Source organism: Acanthochromis polyacanthus, chromosome 23 (assembly GCF_021347895.1).
Source record: "Acanthochromis polyacanthus isolate Apoly-LR-REF ecotype Palm Island chromosome 23, KAUST_Apoly_ChrSc, whole genome shotgun sequence".
NCBI lineage: Eukaryota > Metazoa > Chordata > Actinopteri > Pomacentridae > Acanthochromis > Acanthochromis polyacanthus.
In genome coordinates, this window is record NC_067135.1 from 6,012,671 (window position 1) to 6,028,230 (window position 15,560).

At 43.9% G+C, this 15,560-nt stretch overlaps 1 protein-coding gene across 2 annotated transcripts in view; it reads left to right on the forward strand.

Annotated features, from left to right (window-relative positions):
- Window positions 1–2,597: 2,597 nt before the first annotated feature.
- nlgn2a (neuroligin 2a) overlaps window positions 2,598–15,560 on the forward strand; it is a 199,204-nt gene continuing 186,241 nt past the window's right edge. The window contains exons 1-2 of one of the 2 annotated variants that reach the window (XM_051943594.1): window positions 2,599–3,504; window positions 3,614–3,696. The gene's annotated coding sequence lies outside the window, so the exon portion shown is untranslated. Of the gene's footprint in view, window positions 3,697–15,560 lie in introns of both variants that reach the window. The other variant, XM_051943595.1, reaches the window with a different exon arrangement.

Consider the following 15,560-nt stretch of genomic DNA (forward strand, 5'->3'; position numbering starts at 1 on the left):
CTCTGTGTAAAAATAACTATGTGACTTGTTAAAATCTCCCTTCGCAGGCCAGATTTTTCAAAACCTGGAAAACCATAAGGAGGTGCAGATGTCTGGTGTCTCAGACCACTTGAATTACAATATGCTGCAGGGTTAGTGTGGGATGTTTGCCCAATGTTGCCAAAATAAAGTAATGCCTACCCCGGCTTTAAATCCCTTGCCAGGCTGATAAGCATCCACAAACTTTTTTTCTGGAGGCCTTGGGGAGTTCTTTAGATCTTGGCATGATGATACTACACAGTTCAGTAGCAAAGAGAACGGTGGCAGAGCCTTGATGTCAGCAGTTTAAATAGGACAGGTTTCATGTGTCACTCCCCGTGGAGGTTTTGATTATTGGCACCTGATGTAGAAATCCAAAATTGGAAGTTATAGATTTGAAGATGTGATTGAAGTTGGAGTAGACTTTGTGTTTCCTTGTAGTTGATCTATTTTTTTCCTGAAAATACCTACAAAATGAACATTTTATGTCATTTATTTCGGTATATCATGTTTATTTGCACTATTTTCTGAATAGATCAGATGATTATATGTCCACATATGGGTCATTCCACCAAATGTTTAATAATAGGACCGTCTTATATTTGTCTGATTTCTTTTTTCTGCACCTGTTATTAAGTAAAACTATAGGTAACAATAGTTTTTCAGCTAAAAATTCATAAGGAGGGTGGAGCTGTGTTGACTTTTAATGTAGCTAGAGTCCACATTTATTGATATATACATATGGTCTTTAATGGTGCAACCTTGCTCTAATAAAAAAAAAACAACCATGTGGATGATGGTGCAAATTTGATCAAAAATGTCAGTGTTTCTGTTTACTCTGATTTCTTTTTACTTTAGTTGTCACCCTAGTAGTATTTGATTCACATAACTGTATGCAGAAATGTATTAAATTATGTGCATGTGAGTAGTGTTAACACATTCTTTCCTGTAAGCAACAACTGTATCATTATGGAGCTGCTTTTTTTTTTTTTTCAAAATCCAAGCATAGAAATGAAGAGTGAGGTGGGTGTTTGTAGAGGCCCCAAGGTCACTTAAGTGGTCCTTTCACTTGTCACTTATACATACAACTGCAATCATCCAGCACCGCCAACTATAGTGGTGTTCTGGGTGTTTAAGAACTCACGTAAACACCACAGGAGAATTCTCTACAGACCAGCAGCTCCCCCTGGGGCTCCTGCATGGCAAACTGACCTCTAAAGCAACATACATCACAGCTTAAAGTGCGTGTGTGCATGGAGGGATGGTGTGTATCTCAGTGTAAAGGGAGAGCAAATGGGACTGTGTGTGATACTCCAGTGTTTGCTATCACATATCGATGTAGTCCATCAGTGACAAACCACAAGGAGTTGTGTGAGGTGAATGTGTGTCTTGATTCAGGCTCAGCTGTCAGGTCTCCCTGGCGGGCCATTACCTGTGATGCCTGGATAGGGTCTATCAAGTGTAGGACATCACCCTTGTACATGCAAACACACACTCCACCTCCTCACCTTGGCCTGATGGGATATCGCTGAGGGAATGTACATCCACCACCAGAAGACAATTTGTCTTGATAGCGCAGATCGCAGCCCCACAGCGGCCTGTCTCTGCCTCATCCATGTGCCTCGGGTATTTTGAGGTGTCCGAAGGTAAAAAAGCAAGACGGGCTGACATGATGTTTGGGCTGATTGACGACAGCTTGGCTCCTCACCCCGGTGGAGAGACAAGCCGCTTCCCTGCCTGGGGTATAAATGAGAAAGCGAGAGAACACCGGTGCATGGATGTTAAGCAGTAAATCTTCTATAAAACGACGTCTGGGTGCATCATTTGGATAAATCCGGAGGCGGCACTCACTATGCTTTACACTGCAGATAGCAGCAAGTGGAGCAAAAAGTTTTTGCTGGAGAGTTTCTTTACTCTGTAAGCTGCGAATTCCTGGCAGGCATCAGCCTACCAACTGTGGATACATGGCTCTGCAGCGACTGAGGCAGATGCTTGGCTGTGTTACGACCCCGGTAATAAGACAGACATGTGGCTGTGCTGCATCCAGAGGAGCAGGTGCCGCCACCACACTGCCATTACCATCTGCACTGATGAGATCGGGGACTCAGCCGTGCTGGATGTTAGATGGTTATTATCCCTTAAAGTAAAATATAAAATAAGTAATAGTGCAAGCTGGTGATGTCGGCAATCCACCCTAAAAATGACTGTAATATCGCAAAAGGGACCAGGGCTGCTGATTAGTGAGTGTAGCCTACATCCTAATCTTATTGTGTATTATATAATTTTTTATCTTCAGTGGCATCATCCTTTAATGCCTCATTTGGCACTGAAATGATGGAAGTGATATTTATCCCTAATGAATAACATCTACGGGGATTAGTCAAGCGGAAAGAAAGATTTGCATGTGCTGAAAGGGTGAACTGATGGATGGAGATGTGGTTGAGGGATGATACATGAAAAAAAAAAAGAAAAGATGCAATGTGGTAAAAAAAAAAAAAAAAAGAGCCAGTATCCCTTTAAAGTCCTCTGACGTCATGCTGATGCAGATCTGCCCGGCTGGATCCGAGCGCAGGAGAGGAGGAGGAGGAGGAGGAGGAAGAGGAAGAAGGATGCCGAAAAAATGAAACTCCTCAGCACTAATTTTTCAGCCCTCTGCGGGAGAAGATGGAGCGCCGCCTGCCGCCTCCCCCCCCACACCCCACCCCACACCCCTGTAGCCGCACAGGAGCGGATTAACACCTGTTTCCACCCCGGAGCGGAGGATGCTGCCAGCGAACGACGGTAAACGCGACACATTTTAATAGAAAAAGCGACCATATTGAGGTCAGAAGAAAGCGTTGCCAGGCCGACCAGCCTGCTAGGGGAGGACACTGCAGGCGCGCGTCACACGCCGGGGACGAGCGTGCGTGCTTTTTTTTTTTCTCTTTTTTTTGGCGAGAGCGCGCCGAGGCGGTCACGGCATCCACACAGCAGCAGCAGCATCAGCGGCGGTAGTAGAAGCGTCTTTCTCCCCAAAACTGCCGGAGCACCGGAGCTACCGCCGTTACCGAGACGAGCTACAGCGAGCCGGGGCTTGCACCGCGGTGTCCGGCCTCACTTCTTTGAGGGGGATTTATTGTGGATTTATCGACGAGTTTATCCTATAATTAAAAAAAAAACGCTCTGAAACTGAGTAGCACAGGTAACACTTCCCGGTAATCAAGTAACCGCCGACATTTCCGAGTTATTTGGTCGTTTAAAGGTGTCATTTTTAAAAAATAGACATTTTTTCTCTTTTTTTGTGACAAACCGGACTGTCAGAAATTAATTAATTTATCGCCGTGCTGGAGGAGACGGATACCGAGCCGAGCCGAGCTTTCCTGCTCGGACAGGAGCTGTTTGTAATGCAGTATAGCAGCTTTATTTTTTTATTTTGCTTTCCAGCCTCCTCTCTGTCGCTGTTCAGTCATGTCAGTCTCACCTGCCGGCCCGGTTGGATTGAACGAGGTATAGTGCTGTGAAAGGGGCCATTTTTTAAAATTTTGTTATTTTTTGCTTTGAGAAATAAGCACTTTTTTGTTTTTTGTTTTTGCTCCTATGACTTAACCGGCGGAAGGTTTCGTGAAGAGGACGAGGAGGAGAAGGACGAAAGCTCAGGAAGAGAACACCGTTGGTCACCGGTGGATCACAAATTAACAGGTAGGCTGAGGTTTACAATGCTAATTTTCACTCAAGGAAATTGCTCTTAATCAAAAACAATCTCACTAAAATATTCTATTCTTGATAATTATTGATTCCAGTTTGCTTAAAATTTGCATTTTTAATTGTGTGTGCATGTTCAAGGCTTTATACCTACATTGAAATATTATTAAAAGCCTTTCTTACAAACATATTTTTAATGATCTGCATGTCATTTTGAAATTAATATGTAATTAATACATGTTGTCAGAGTGTTTGCAGTTTTCCCAAAGCATTTCTGAAATGAATGTCATTGTACTGTATTTGCAGCAGGTTTCTGCACAAATGTATGTATATTTATGTGCTGGTAAATGTCAAATCTGTTGTGAATGAACCGTGCATCCGAGCTTCTCCCCAGTAACGGAGAAGATGCATCCGCTGTGCCATTAATGAGGACCTGCACTCAGAGCTCTTCTGGCGGAATGAGAGAAACAGAGGCTGCTATTCAGTCAGGCTGAGCTCATTCCTGTGTCCTCGTACATGCAGAATCTGTGGCTTATTAATCAAAGGGCCTCTCTCAGAGTGCATCGGGGCTTTATCGGTTATTACACATTCGCTGGTCTTTGTGCATTTATTTAATTGTGCATCATCTGGAGGAAGATTGAAGGCGCCAGGAATGCATGGGAAACTGTGCAAAGGGGACCCCTAATGTGTTGCCGACTCTCTCTCACACACAGTTCCTCCTTCAACAGTTGAATCATCCTTCAAGTTAATTTGAGCATCTTATCATGTGGTCTTTATGCTCAAGAGACCTCAGGAAATGGCATGGCCATGAGAACATATTCTCCTCATGCTCGCCCCCGCACACACACAAATAAGTGCACACACACACACACAGCACGAAGAATGGGGCACATTTATATGCTGTGGCTGGTGTTGTGGGGCATTCGGATCGGCAGGGCCTGCTAGATGATAGAATTCAGCAGGGACAAGAAGACCTCTGTTCTTATCTGCGGCGACTAGAAGGGGAAGGCATCTCCGCTCAGCTCAGCTCCTCTCCTTGGTTTCGGCAGCTAGCCTGCCCTATATAGCAGATAGGGACGTCTCCTCTGTGGGGAGAAATCATTTTAATGGAGGCGGGGGGAAAATGTGCGACTGTCCTTGTGCTAAATAGATGTTGTCACAGAGGAGTTGTTATTTATCTCGTTGGAGACTGGCTGGAAACTTTGAAGAACTGTGGAGGTGTTTAAGGGGGATAAAGGTGGCGTGCTAATGCAGCGTGTTGAGCGATTGCAGGCATTTGTGTGAGAGAGCAATATGTGTACACAGGATAGAGGGAAAAAAATGGAGGAGAGGGGGAGACATCGTAGGGCATTTCTGCAGCAATGTAATACAGCATATTCTGTTTATACATTTGCTGTCAGGGGCTGATTTACAATCGTCTTATAGAAACACAAAGGAAAGGTACGCTTGTCAAAGAGGCCTGTGCGCATCACTTTAAGTGTGCGCTTGTGTGTGGGAATCCTGCAGGCAGAAATTTGTTCATTTTTATATCTCTGTGTGTGTCCCTAAGCAAATGCATGCAAAGTCCGTGAAGCCATTGCTCAATGCCATCCCTCCCAGGCAAGGTGCAGCAAAGCTGAAGGCAGCTGGGACTGAAGGGTTCAAAACATGTCGCGGGGCAGATTGATGTCTCCTAGCGCGGGTCGCTAAGCAGTGAACAGACGCAGGCTGTGCTTGATGTTGTGACAGGGTGAGATGAAATGACCATCACAATCACACTTTCACAGTACTTTGAAGCCCTACCTGTCAGTTGACTGCTGCTAATTTTATCCTGCACTGTTTATTTTTATAATAGACGAGTCAGTGACGTCAGGTTTCCCAGTGGGTAAGGATGTTTTCTGGCTTTGGAGATAACAGGGGTTGCTGCTAATTTTAGGTGAGAGATGTCATCTGCATAAAAAATCTCGGGGATTATGACAGCTGACATGTTGACTGGAGAGCTGGAGACTCATCTGATGAATGCTGATGAAATTAAATGTTTGTTTAGCAAAGTCAAAATGAATTAGTAAAGCAAAGTCTGGCTGAACACACCAGTCCTCAGGGAGGTGCTGTTCCTCATATCTTCTTTCTAATGGGAAGCGCTAAGGAGGGAACTAAATGTGTCAGTCATTGCTTTGAAGGCACAGAAAGGTATTTTCAGGACTGCTGGCAGAATTTTATTTCCCCGACAGCGTGAATTTGGCTTCTGCTTTTCAGCCAAGTTAAAGGTTTCACTGTGACAAACTGTACAGTTAGCAGTTGTATAATTGAAAGAATCTTGAATAATTGCGGGAACCTGTTTGCACATTTGAAGAATTTGTGACTTGAAGCCGTGTGTTAGACAGACACGCACCTAATGAACTCCTGATTTATTGAAGAAACCAAAATATGTCTCTGTGGGACGACTTGAGCTATGAGTAGGTGTTCAGCATTTCATCAGATCCTTTGACGGGTACCTGTTGCTGTGACCTCATTTGTATCAGTCCTGAACTTAACTCCCAAACCTTGTTTTTCTCTGTCTGTCTGGTTTAAAAGAAAGCTGAAAAATGAAATAGCTCAACAGTGAATGCTCTTTTTTTTTTTTTTCTAAAAATTGCAAGGAACAGTCCCCACATGTAACCACCCATTCTTTTACATACATCTGTTGTCATGTGTGGGTTACTGCTCTTTATCCATTACGTTAAACTGCTTTTGCACTCTTTCCTTCCCTCGCCAAAGACCGTACTCTTTTGTTAGACCGTATATTCTCTGCTTGACTCCTTTATTGCCTTTATTCTTCATTGACATATTCATTTGTTTCTCCTCTCTGTCTGTTTGTGGCAGATTCACTCATTTGGTTCAAAGGGAGCCCGACTGTTTTTTGCAAAGGAGTGTGTGTCGTTGCTATGGCAGCATCTTTTTGGAAGGATAAGCCCCGCGAAGATTTTAAACCTGAAGGTCTTTTTTTGTTTGTTTCCACTGGTTTGTATGTGTCGTTGTATATTAGACTGGTAAAATTAATCAAAAAACAACTGACATCACCATATCGACTGCTGCGATGCCCAAATTGCTAGAGGCTGCATTTTTTCTTCATGATAAAGCTCACTAAACAATGTTCTCTGGCGCTGGGCTGAATCTTGACATGAAATCATTATGACCAAATATTTTATTACATTCAAAATGAGCAAACCTAAGCATTAGCATGTCTTGATTATTTCTTTCTCTTTTTTTGTTTTGTTTTTGCAACTGAGAGAATCGTCTGCAAAAGTTGGAGGTAGGGATGGGTTTTATTGCCAGAAAATCAAATGATGATCAGTGATCTGAATCACAATTCTCACAGATTTAGTTGAACTCCTTTCGATCTTATGATTAATTACACTTCTGGCTGCACAGGTTCCACAAGTTGTCAATTCAGCTTGAGGCTAAAGGCCCAAATTGCAAATCTATGCATCCTATTTCCATTCTGATTTTATTGTGATGCTTTGATACTGCTTTTGAGAGTTCAGTTACGGCTAAGCAGACAGCAAAGGCTTGTTTCATCTCATGTTTTTCTACCTGCAAGCTGACCAGGCCACTGTTGTAGTGATCCTTAATGTCATTCAGCTTCCTCTCCAGTGAGTCTGCCATCCCACAGAAGGACTCCAACTTCACCGACTCCAACTGCAGTTGGCGGCGGTAGTGAACTGTTTCATCACATAGAGACTTTATGGTGTCCGTGTTCTTCTCTGCAGCTTAGGTGAGTTTGTTGTAACGGTACATGAACGAGTTTCCCACCTGCTGTAAAGTGTGGGCAGAGTGGTCCTTGAGCTAGCAGTGTAGAGCAGAACAAGGACTACCGTCGCCAGCTGCAATCAAAAACAGTGGAGTTGCAGTAGATTCACTGGAGAGGAAGCTGTGTGAGGACTGCCTCAACAGTCACCTGGCTAACCTGTAAGTAAAGAAACATAAGGCAGGATGTGATGTTTAGCAGTCTGTGAAATTTCTGAATGATCTTCTTGCCAAATCAAGATTGTCCACAATTTATAATTGAGTTGGAAGTCCTTATGTCTAGTTAGTATTACACAGTCTATATATGTGCTAAAGGTAAACAATTATTTGGTTTATTCTTCTCTGAGTTAAATACCTCCATCTTCTTTGTTTAGCCTGTCAGTGTGTCTGTTTTGTTGCAGATCTTTTAGTGCTAGTTCCCCACAGTGTCCATAGTCTCCCGTTTCTCTTCTTTGTCTGAGGCTGATGAAAAAGATCTTTGCTCTCTGGGGTGCAAGATGGAAACAAGGGGTTGGAGCTCACTATTTGTCTCAACTCTTTTCTTCTTCTGTCTATCCATCTGTCTCCTAGTTCTCTTTATTTTGCAGTGTTTTCTGCCATTTGTTTGTCTTATAAATTCCAGCTGTCATTTCTTTCACTCACCGTCTTTCTTGTTTGTCTTTAAAGCCTCATGTTGTCCGTCACCCTGAGGCGTGCTGCTCCGTGTTGTCCCGGGTGGGCTCATTAAGGTTATATCAAGGTCGAACACTGACAAATTTTGATACAAAACCCCCCCCTGATGGTAACTTCCAGAGTCTCCAGCCAACAGAAGCAACAACCTTCACATCACCACTCCTCCACTACTCGCTACCCCCTGCTAAAATCAGGCTGACCACCAGCCAAGATCAATGAACTTTTACTCCTCTCCTTTCGTCATTGAGATAAAAGCCAAAGGAAGACACAGAGAAAGTAAGAAACCTCCCAGAACACCCGTCGGCCAGCTCTTCACTGCTAGCTCCCCTCTGCTTTGGTTTGACAGTGCAGGTTGGCTACACCTCCAGGTTTCCTGTTGTAATAGAAAACCTGCAAAGATTAAAACCACTGTGGAGTTTTTTTTTCTTTTTTAAACAAGCAATTTCGTTCAGAACAGAGGTGCAATGCTACAATGGGATTTCATACTTCTGTGATGACACAGATTGGATGGAATCAGCAGCAGTGGAGTCAGCAACAGCTGGGATTAAATACATCCTGCTTTCTGGCCAATCAGAGTGACTGACAGTAGGAATCCGTGTTGCTCTGAGCAGTGCAGCTCAGCGCTCTGGTGAGCTTGGTAACTTGCATCTATTGCTTTGGTGCATCCATGGGGATTCTACCTGTGTGTTTCATATTTGTTCCTTAATACCCTTCTGCAATTCTTTGTATGGATTTTACAGACAAATCTCCCAGCAACATAACTTAGGAGATTAATGGGCTTATGAAAATATGCTTTTATTTCGTTCCCCTGAGTTACTCATTAGATTTAGTACTGTCTCTCTCACGCACACAGCACTGCAGTGGATCACACCATGTGCTACATTTCTCCATTGACGGGGCCATGGAGAAATTTGAGTGAGTTATGGCATTGACAGAATCTCAAGGTCAGGAGTGGTCACATCCTTGCGAGTACTCTCCAGCAAACCTTCAGCATTGCAAACAAGCTCCAGGTCGGTGGGCAGGTGGAGACAGGTAGGCTGCAATTCTGCCCTCTTACACCAGACACATACAGATGGAGGAGGCGAGAGTGTGCTCTGAAAGTCAAGTGACCACAGATGTCGCAAAAAAAGAAAAAAAAATCAGAAAGAGCAGAGCAAGCAAGCTTAATAGCAAATAGTAGAGCATTTCAGAGAAGCAAACAGTGACGGAGCACACTGTACAGCTGGGAGAAGGAGAAAGGGAGAGATATGCCATAACATTGCAACAGTACCATCTTTATTTTGCACTCTTAACATCTGCTATATGCTACCTCTTCCCTCCTGTGCACACACATTAGTATGAGCTGACACATCACCACATACATTAGTATGAGCTGTCAGCTGGAGCCCAAACAACTAGCTCGAGAAGGACCAGTTGAATGGTGAGGCTGGCAGTGGAAGCAGCAGCAGCAGCAGCAGCAGTGGCTGTGTTGGCCAACATGGTGAAGTGTCCTCACTGTAGCTGCACTGTATAATGATGCAGGTTGTTCTAAAGCACACATATTTCTCTCTTGAGGTAGCTTGCAGACACACACATTGAGCACGGGGTTTCAGTCAGTCAAACATAATGAGCCTCCATTGTGGCATAGCCGGTGGCTGTCCCGTAGCCCAGCCTCGGCCGTTATCCATTTGATGTCCATCTGTTGACATAAAGTGACGGTGGGTTGCGGTGGTTGGTTTTGAAACATGGCCAGAGCTTGCAAGCTAATGGCAACCCTTGAGGATGCAGAGATACCAGTCTCTGCTGTCCGTCTCCCAGGGGTTACTGCTGCTGTTTGGAGTGCTGCCTGAAGGAGCTCTGAATGGGCTGTTTTCATCATCATACTACCACCGCTGAGACATTTTTTTGTTCAGGCATGAAAGTCAGTGGGCACAAGTACAGCATGTCACATATTTAGTGTCACCTTAAGAGCTGAGTCTGGTCCCCTAAACAAATACAACTTTTATTTCGACTACTTCCATGTGATATCTATCTCCAGTTGATGCATTGTTAGGCTGCTGTGCTTCAGCTGTCCTGATGGCATATGCTAATGAAAAGAATAAGTCGGTTCTTACGTAGTGAATTAGGATGTCTCTCACTTGTCAGCCTCTTGCTATATTCTGCTGGTATCCGTGTGTTTTTGTGTGTGTGTGTGTGTGTGTGTGTGTGTGTGTGTGTGTGTGTGTGTGTGTGTGTGTGTGTGTGTGTGTGTGTGTGTGTGTGTGTGTGTTGGTTATGAAAGAAAACAGCAGCAAGACAGTGATGAATGAGCACTAGAATGGCAGCGTTACACTTTCGCACCTGATGATGCAGAGCGGGCGATGATCATCGCTGTTATTGTCACAATCAGCAAAAAAAAACTCCCCTCAGGATGAGCAAGGACACGCATGTGCGCTTGAACACGTACACAACGGAAAAAGGTTTGACTTTGTGCACACACTAAAGAGGAAACGCCTCAGAACGTTTTGGCAAGCTTTTCTCCTTTGATTTATTTTAACTAAAGGCACTTTTCTTTTTTGTTTTGTCCTATGTTTAAGGATGCGGCATGTGTATTCTCCATCCTTCATAGAAAACAATGCATGTTGGTTGAATCATTCATCTGTAGCTCTTCACACTGTCTCTCAAGGCTGAAGCAATTCCTCTGCTGACAAATGGTAGCAGGAAAGAGGAGCTAAATTCCAATCTGTGTGGATCACTCCTGGGCCGAACACCCCGCATGAGCAGATTTTCGCAGACTATATTTTCACAGGTAGCAGCTCACAGCACCAGGAACATAAATGTCAGTGTTCTGACTCGTACTGAACTTTATTGAGTGTACTTATCTGCTACCCTCAGGCTACAGTATCTTGGTGAAAATGACTCGTGTTCCCTGTGCAGTGCCCTTCTTATGTCCCTTCTGACTGTCTGGAATTTACCTTAAGTGTTAAAAAGATAGAAAAAAGTGTAAATAAAACTTTCCAATTTTTTGCAGCGATTATGGTAACAGATTTTTAGAAAGGCAAGATTGATCACAATCGGAATATAGAAGATTAGAAATACAATTAGAGGGAGCAAGCGGTAAAGGGGACAGAAATGTATAGGCGGCATTTGAAGCCTGGAACAGCTTATCGTTATAGGAAGAAAGATAGGGTCTTGTCACCTTAATTAGCCAGGGTAAGGAAGTGTAACCTTGATCACACGCTAGTGCTAACAGCTAATGAGTGGTGAGATTGCTTTGCAGGGATATACGTAGGCGTGTATAGCTTTTGGTGGACAGAATAGGGGTGCAGTAGGGGCTGTTGCTGTAAAGACAAAGACCTGTGAAGAAAGCAACCAGAGCTCCCTCTGTGCCAACATGAAACAATCTCTTTCCATTCAGGTTTGAACTCAAGGGATTTGGAAATATGAAGGGGAATAGGAGAAGAGGCCGTCGATTGAGAAGGCTGCGAGTCAGCAGGATTTCCTACCCCTATTATTTTTTTTCCCACTGCTTCCTTTTCTCTCTCTTTTTTTGTGGAGAATAAACACATTTGAAAGGATCCTCTTACTTGAGGACATGCTTTTACATTCTGGAGGACATAGCAGCCACAAAGGTTTATTGTCTGTAAATAGGGTTCATCTTTATGTATTCCTCCTATTGAGTTTTTTGTTGACAAGTAAATATGTGAATTGATTTTTCAAAGGTCTCAGAAAGACTGAAACATAGATTGTGTTCTTGACATCTCATTTTGCAGCACTTTGACTAATCTAAAGAGGTGGGGTTATATTGATTCTAGCAGGTGAGACAATAGTTTATGGTCAACGCTAACATGAGGACATTTCCATTAGAGAATTAATGGATGGTCCCACTAAATTTAGTTTATTACATATGGGAGTGGTTTCCTTATTCCTTAAATTTTCACTTCACAAAATCTGCCTACCTCTTCTGTGTCACCCTCTTAACCTTCACCCATCTCCCCTTCCACCCCCCTTTCTTCTTTGCCTCCGGTTACTCAGGCCTCTGCCCTGTCCATTTTCTCCTCTCTCCACTTAATTAACCCATTGATCAGGACCCACATAAATTAGTCCTCTGGAGAGACCCTCATAGAGCACTCTTCCCTTTCTCACACCTCTCATCCTTTCATTGGCCACACTGGTACAAAAAACAGGGTCCCTCAGCCGCCCTAAGCAGTTGCTGTGTCATCGTCTGAAGCCAAATGTATTTTTCAAACTTTCGGTCGATTCAGCTGCTCATAGATTTACAGGGGGGTTGTGAAAGTAAGCGAACATTGAAGGTGGAATTAAGGCAAGTACAGATCAGGGAGTGGGGTTTAGGTCAATTCTGCTCATGTACAACCCCACAATTCATTACACTCGCATAGCTCAACCGTTTCATGGCACCCCCCCTTGTGTCTGTAAATGTTTCCCCCTTCCTTCCCTCCTTCCTTCTGCCTCTCTCTTGCTCTCTGCCCGGCCTGTCCTCCAGAGCAGGGTGCAGTGTGCAGGGTGCCCACTCAGAGATTTGGCCAATTAGGGGGAGCTCAGAGATCATTATGGAGGGTGGCCTCTCTAACACTCCCTGCCCGTCGTACTCCTTGACTCTTTTTCCCGTTTACATTGCTTTATACCACCTAAGAAATTCCGGCCTTTTTGTATTCTTTGTCACAATCTTTTTTTTTTCTTCTTTTTGATTTGGCGCTTTTGTCAGAAAATTCCTTCTTTTAGGCATCGTGCTGAATCTTTTGACAGCCATTCTCTTTGCCCTTAAGCATGCATTATATTCACTCTGAAGTGCTTGTTTGATGGTTGGACACGACTTCCCCTCACACCTTTCTGACACTGGATTAAGGGTATCTTTGTCTCACCGGTTACGATGCTGCAAAACTGATGTTCTGACATTCACACTCATCTCGTTTCTTTTTTCGTTTGCAGCACAACTATTGCCATCATGTTTCTTGTGAACAACCAAATGCAACACTGTGAATGTCTTCCGCAAGAGTCAAAAGCTGTTGCTGCTGTCGTAGGATGGCAGGGTTTCACTTCACCTCCGCCTCCACATCTTCCAGTGTGGCCGTTCAGAACAGCTACATCCACTCTTGATTTTTGCTGCGGTTGGGTAGCGTGCCGCCCTAAGAAGTACCACTGAGAGACCATAAACTGGCCTTTATATCGCTTATGTCTGTAGACTTTTATATGTGGCTTACCCTATGGTGCATCACACTCATTACCCCTTGTCTGGTTTTTAACCTCACCTAAAGCAGTGTTTAGGAGTGCTCAATGGATCTGAACCAGGAAAATGTGTTAGCTACGGTCTGATTCAGGGTAGGTGGATGGTTTGATTTAAAGGTCTGGCTCACTGGTACATGATTCATTCATATCCTGAGGTCTCCCGCTAGGCCCACAGCCAGGCACGGGAATTTTCCCTGAGCTAGAAGCTATGTGCACGCTTGTGCAAGTCGGTTAAATATAGAATGCTTTGGCAAACCGCAGAGGGGGATGCATATAGAAGCGGAATATTTTCTATTAAGACTGCAGTGACAAGAGCTTTGTCACAATTAAGCTCTCATGGGGTAGAACCGTCTTGGAGCTGAGGCGGTATTCTTACCCACCACCATCATGAGCTGGGTTTGCTTGTTGGCTGTTGTGTATACGTTGGGTGCTCCATCAACATCCTTGGCGGGTAGCCTAACGATTACAAGCTAGTCAGACATCACATCTTTATTTCACAATTGTAGAGGCTTGAGAAGAGCCTGCAGGAAGTGAGATGGGACCTGTCTTATGGTGAATTACAGTGATTGAAAGATAAATAAAAGATTTTTTTATTTTGCTTGCTTGTTGTGCTTGGTATTGTAACATTTACACGTAGTTGACAATCCTTTCTTTCAGTTTCTGAAAGATTACTTGGTTCCTTTCTAGTGCAGGAACACGGGACAGGCAGACAATGGCTTGAATATTAACTGGAACACCGCATTATTTAGCTTTTTCTGTTTCAATCGGAGGTGCAGGCTCGAGAAGAACTAAGGTGGTTGCTGCATTGCTGTTTGTTGTGGCCACATATATGTAAAAAATTGTGTTGCTGAAGGTAATGTTTTTAAGGAAACTTAAAGAAGAACTCAAGATGGCAGAAAAAAATTGTTGCCCACTCTAAGTTCAACCAATCAGCATCGAGACATGCCGAGCAGTTTTTCAGGGATGCTCAGAAGTCCCTGCCCCAGAGTAGGTGCTTTTTCTTCCAGAGAAAAACCCTACAGGGACAGTTCCTGTGATCAGAACAAAAGTGTTGGCTGCCCTAAAACAGCCTGCCAGTTCCTGCCATGCGAGACGACCTAATAGTAATAAAAACCTACAGGAGATAGCGCCATCCCTTGTGGGCTTCTGCAAATAAAAAAAAAAAAAGAGGCAAAGACAGTGAAGGCTCAAAGGTAGAGGATGCCTTCAGGCCTAGAAGAGCTGAGCATGCCCAGGGGTGTGATGAATGGATTCCTTTCTACTCATGTGGTGGCCCACTGTTGCTAAGGCTTGAGGGAAAGGATTCAGCAGAAGACATTATTGCCATATGTGACTGAAGACATCCATTTATCCATCATTTGTATTATTTTGTGTGTGTGTGTGTGTATTGGAAACAGGGTTTTGTTGTTGCGGAGGCAGTGTGTTTATGTACATGTGTGTGTATGTTTTCCAGCACATTATGAGAATGAGACAGAGAAGTGCCTTTTATCACCTGCTGTTCATATCTGGGGGAGCTTGAGAGCCTGAAGTTCTGTCGAGGAGGGTTGTTCTCTTTGTTGTCTGATGATATCGCGTTGTACATTGCAGGACTGCTGACTCCCGAGGGTCTCATGGCTCAGTCTGTAGCGCACATGCAAGGACACCAACATGCAGGTTTGCCAGCCTCGGGCATATTCCACTATAGCTGTCACCGCAGCATAGGAGTAAATATGTTTTGGGGAATAATCTGATCTGCCAAGTGTCCTCCCTAGCTCGTGAGTCTTCTCTGTACAACAGTTACAATGCTATTACATTTACTCTTGTCATAGCCAGACTTCAAGGTCAGTCACGACAGACGGGGATTTAGAGTCAGAGCTGAGCAGAGAACAAGTCAAACATTGTGGTTTTATGCGTTGGAGAAAAATGGTTCCCAAGGGTTCTACAAATCAAGGTCAGTGATAACACTATCACATGGACCTGGTGGTGGTGGGGAAGCGGGCGGATGGGTGCGATATTAAACACCACCCCAACTTTATCCCCGGAGTGACAGAGTCTACAGAGATTAGCATACCTGTCAGCACCTCAGTCAGCAAGTTTATATGCATAATGATGTACTGTATAAACAGTCTGATTTACAATTGTTATTTATGAGGACATTTTGAATAAACTGCAGTGGTTTAGAATTTGCTGTTTGTACCACCTGTCTAATCTTGATTTCTATTGAAGTGTAACATTTTGCA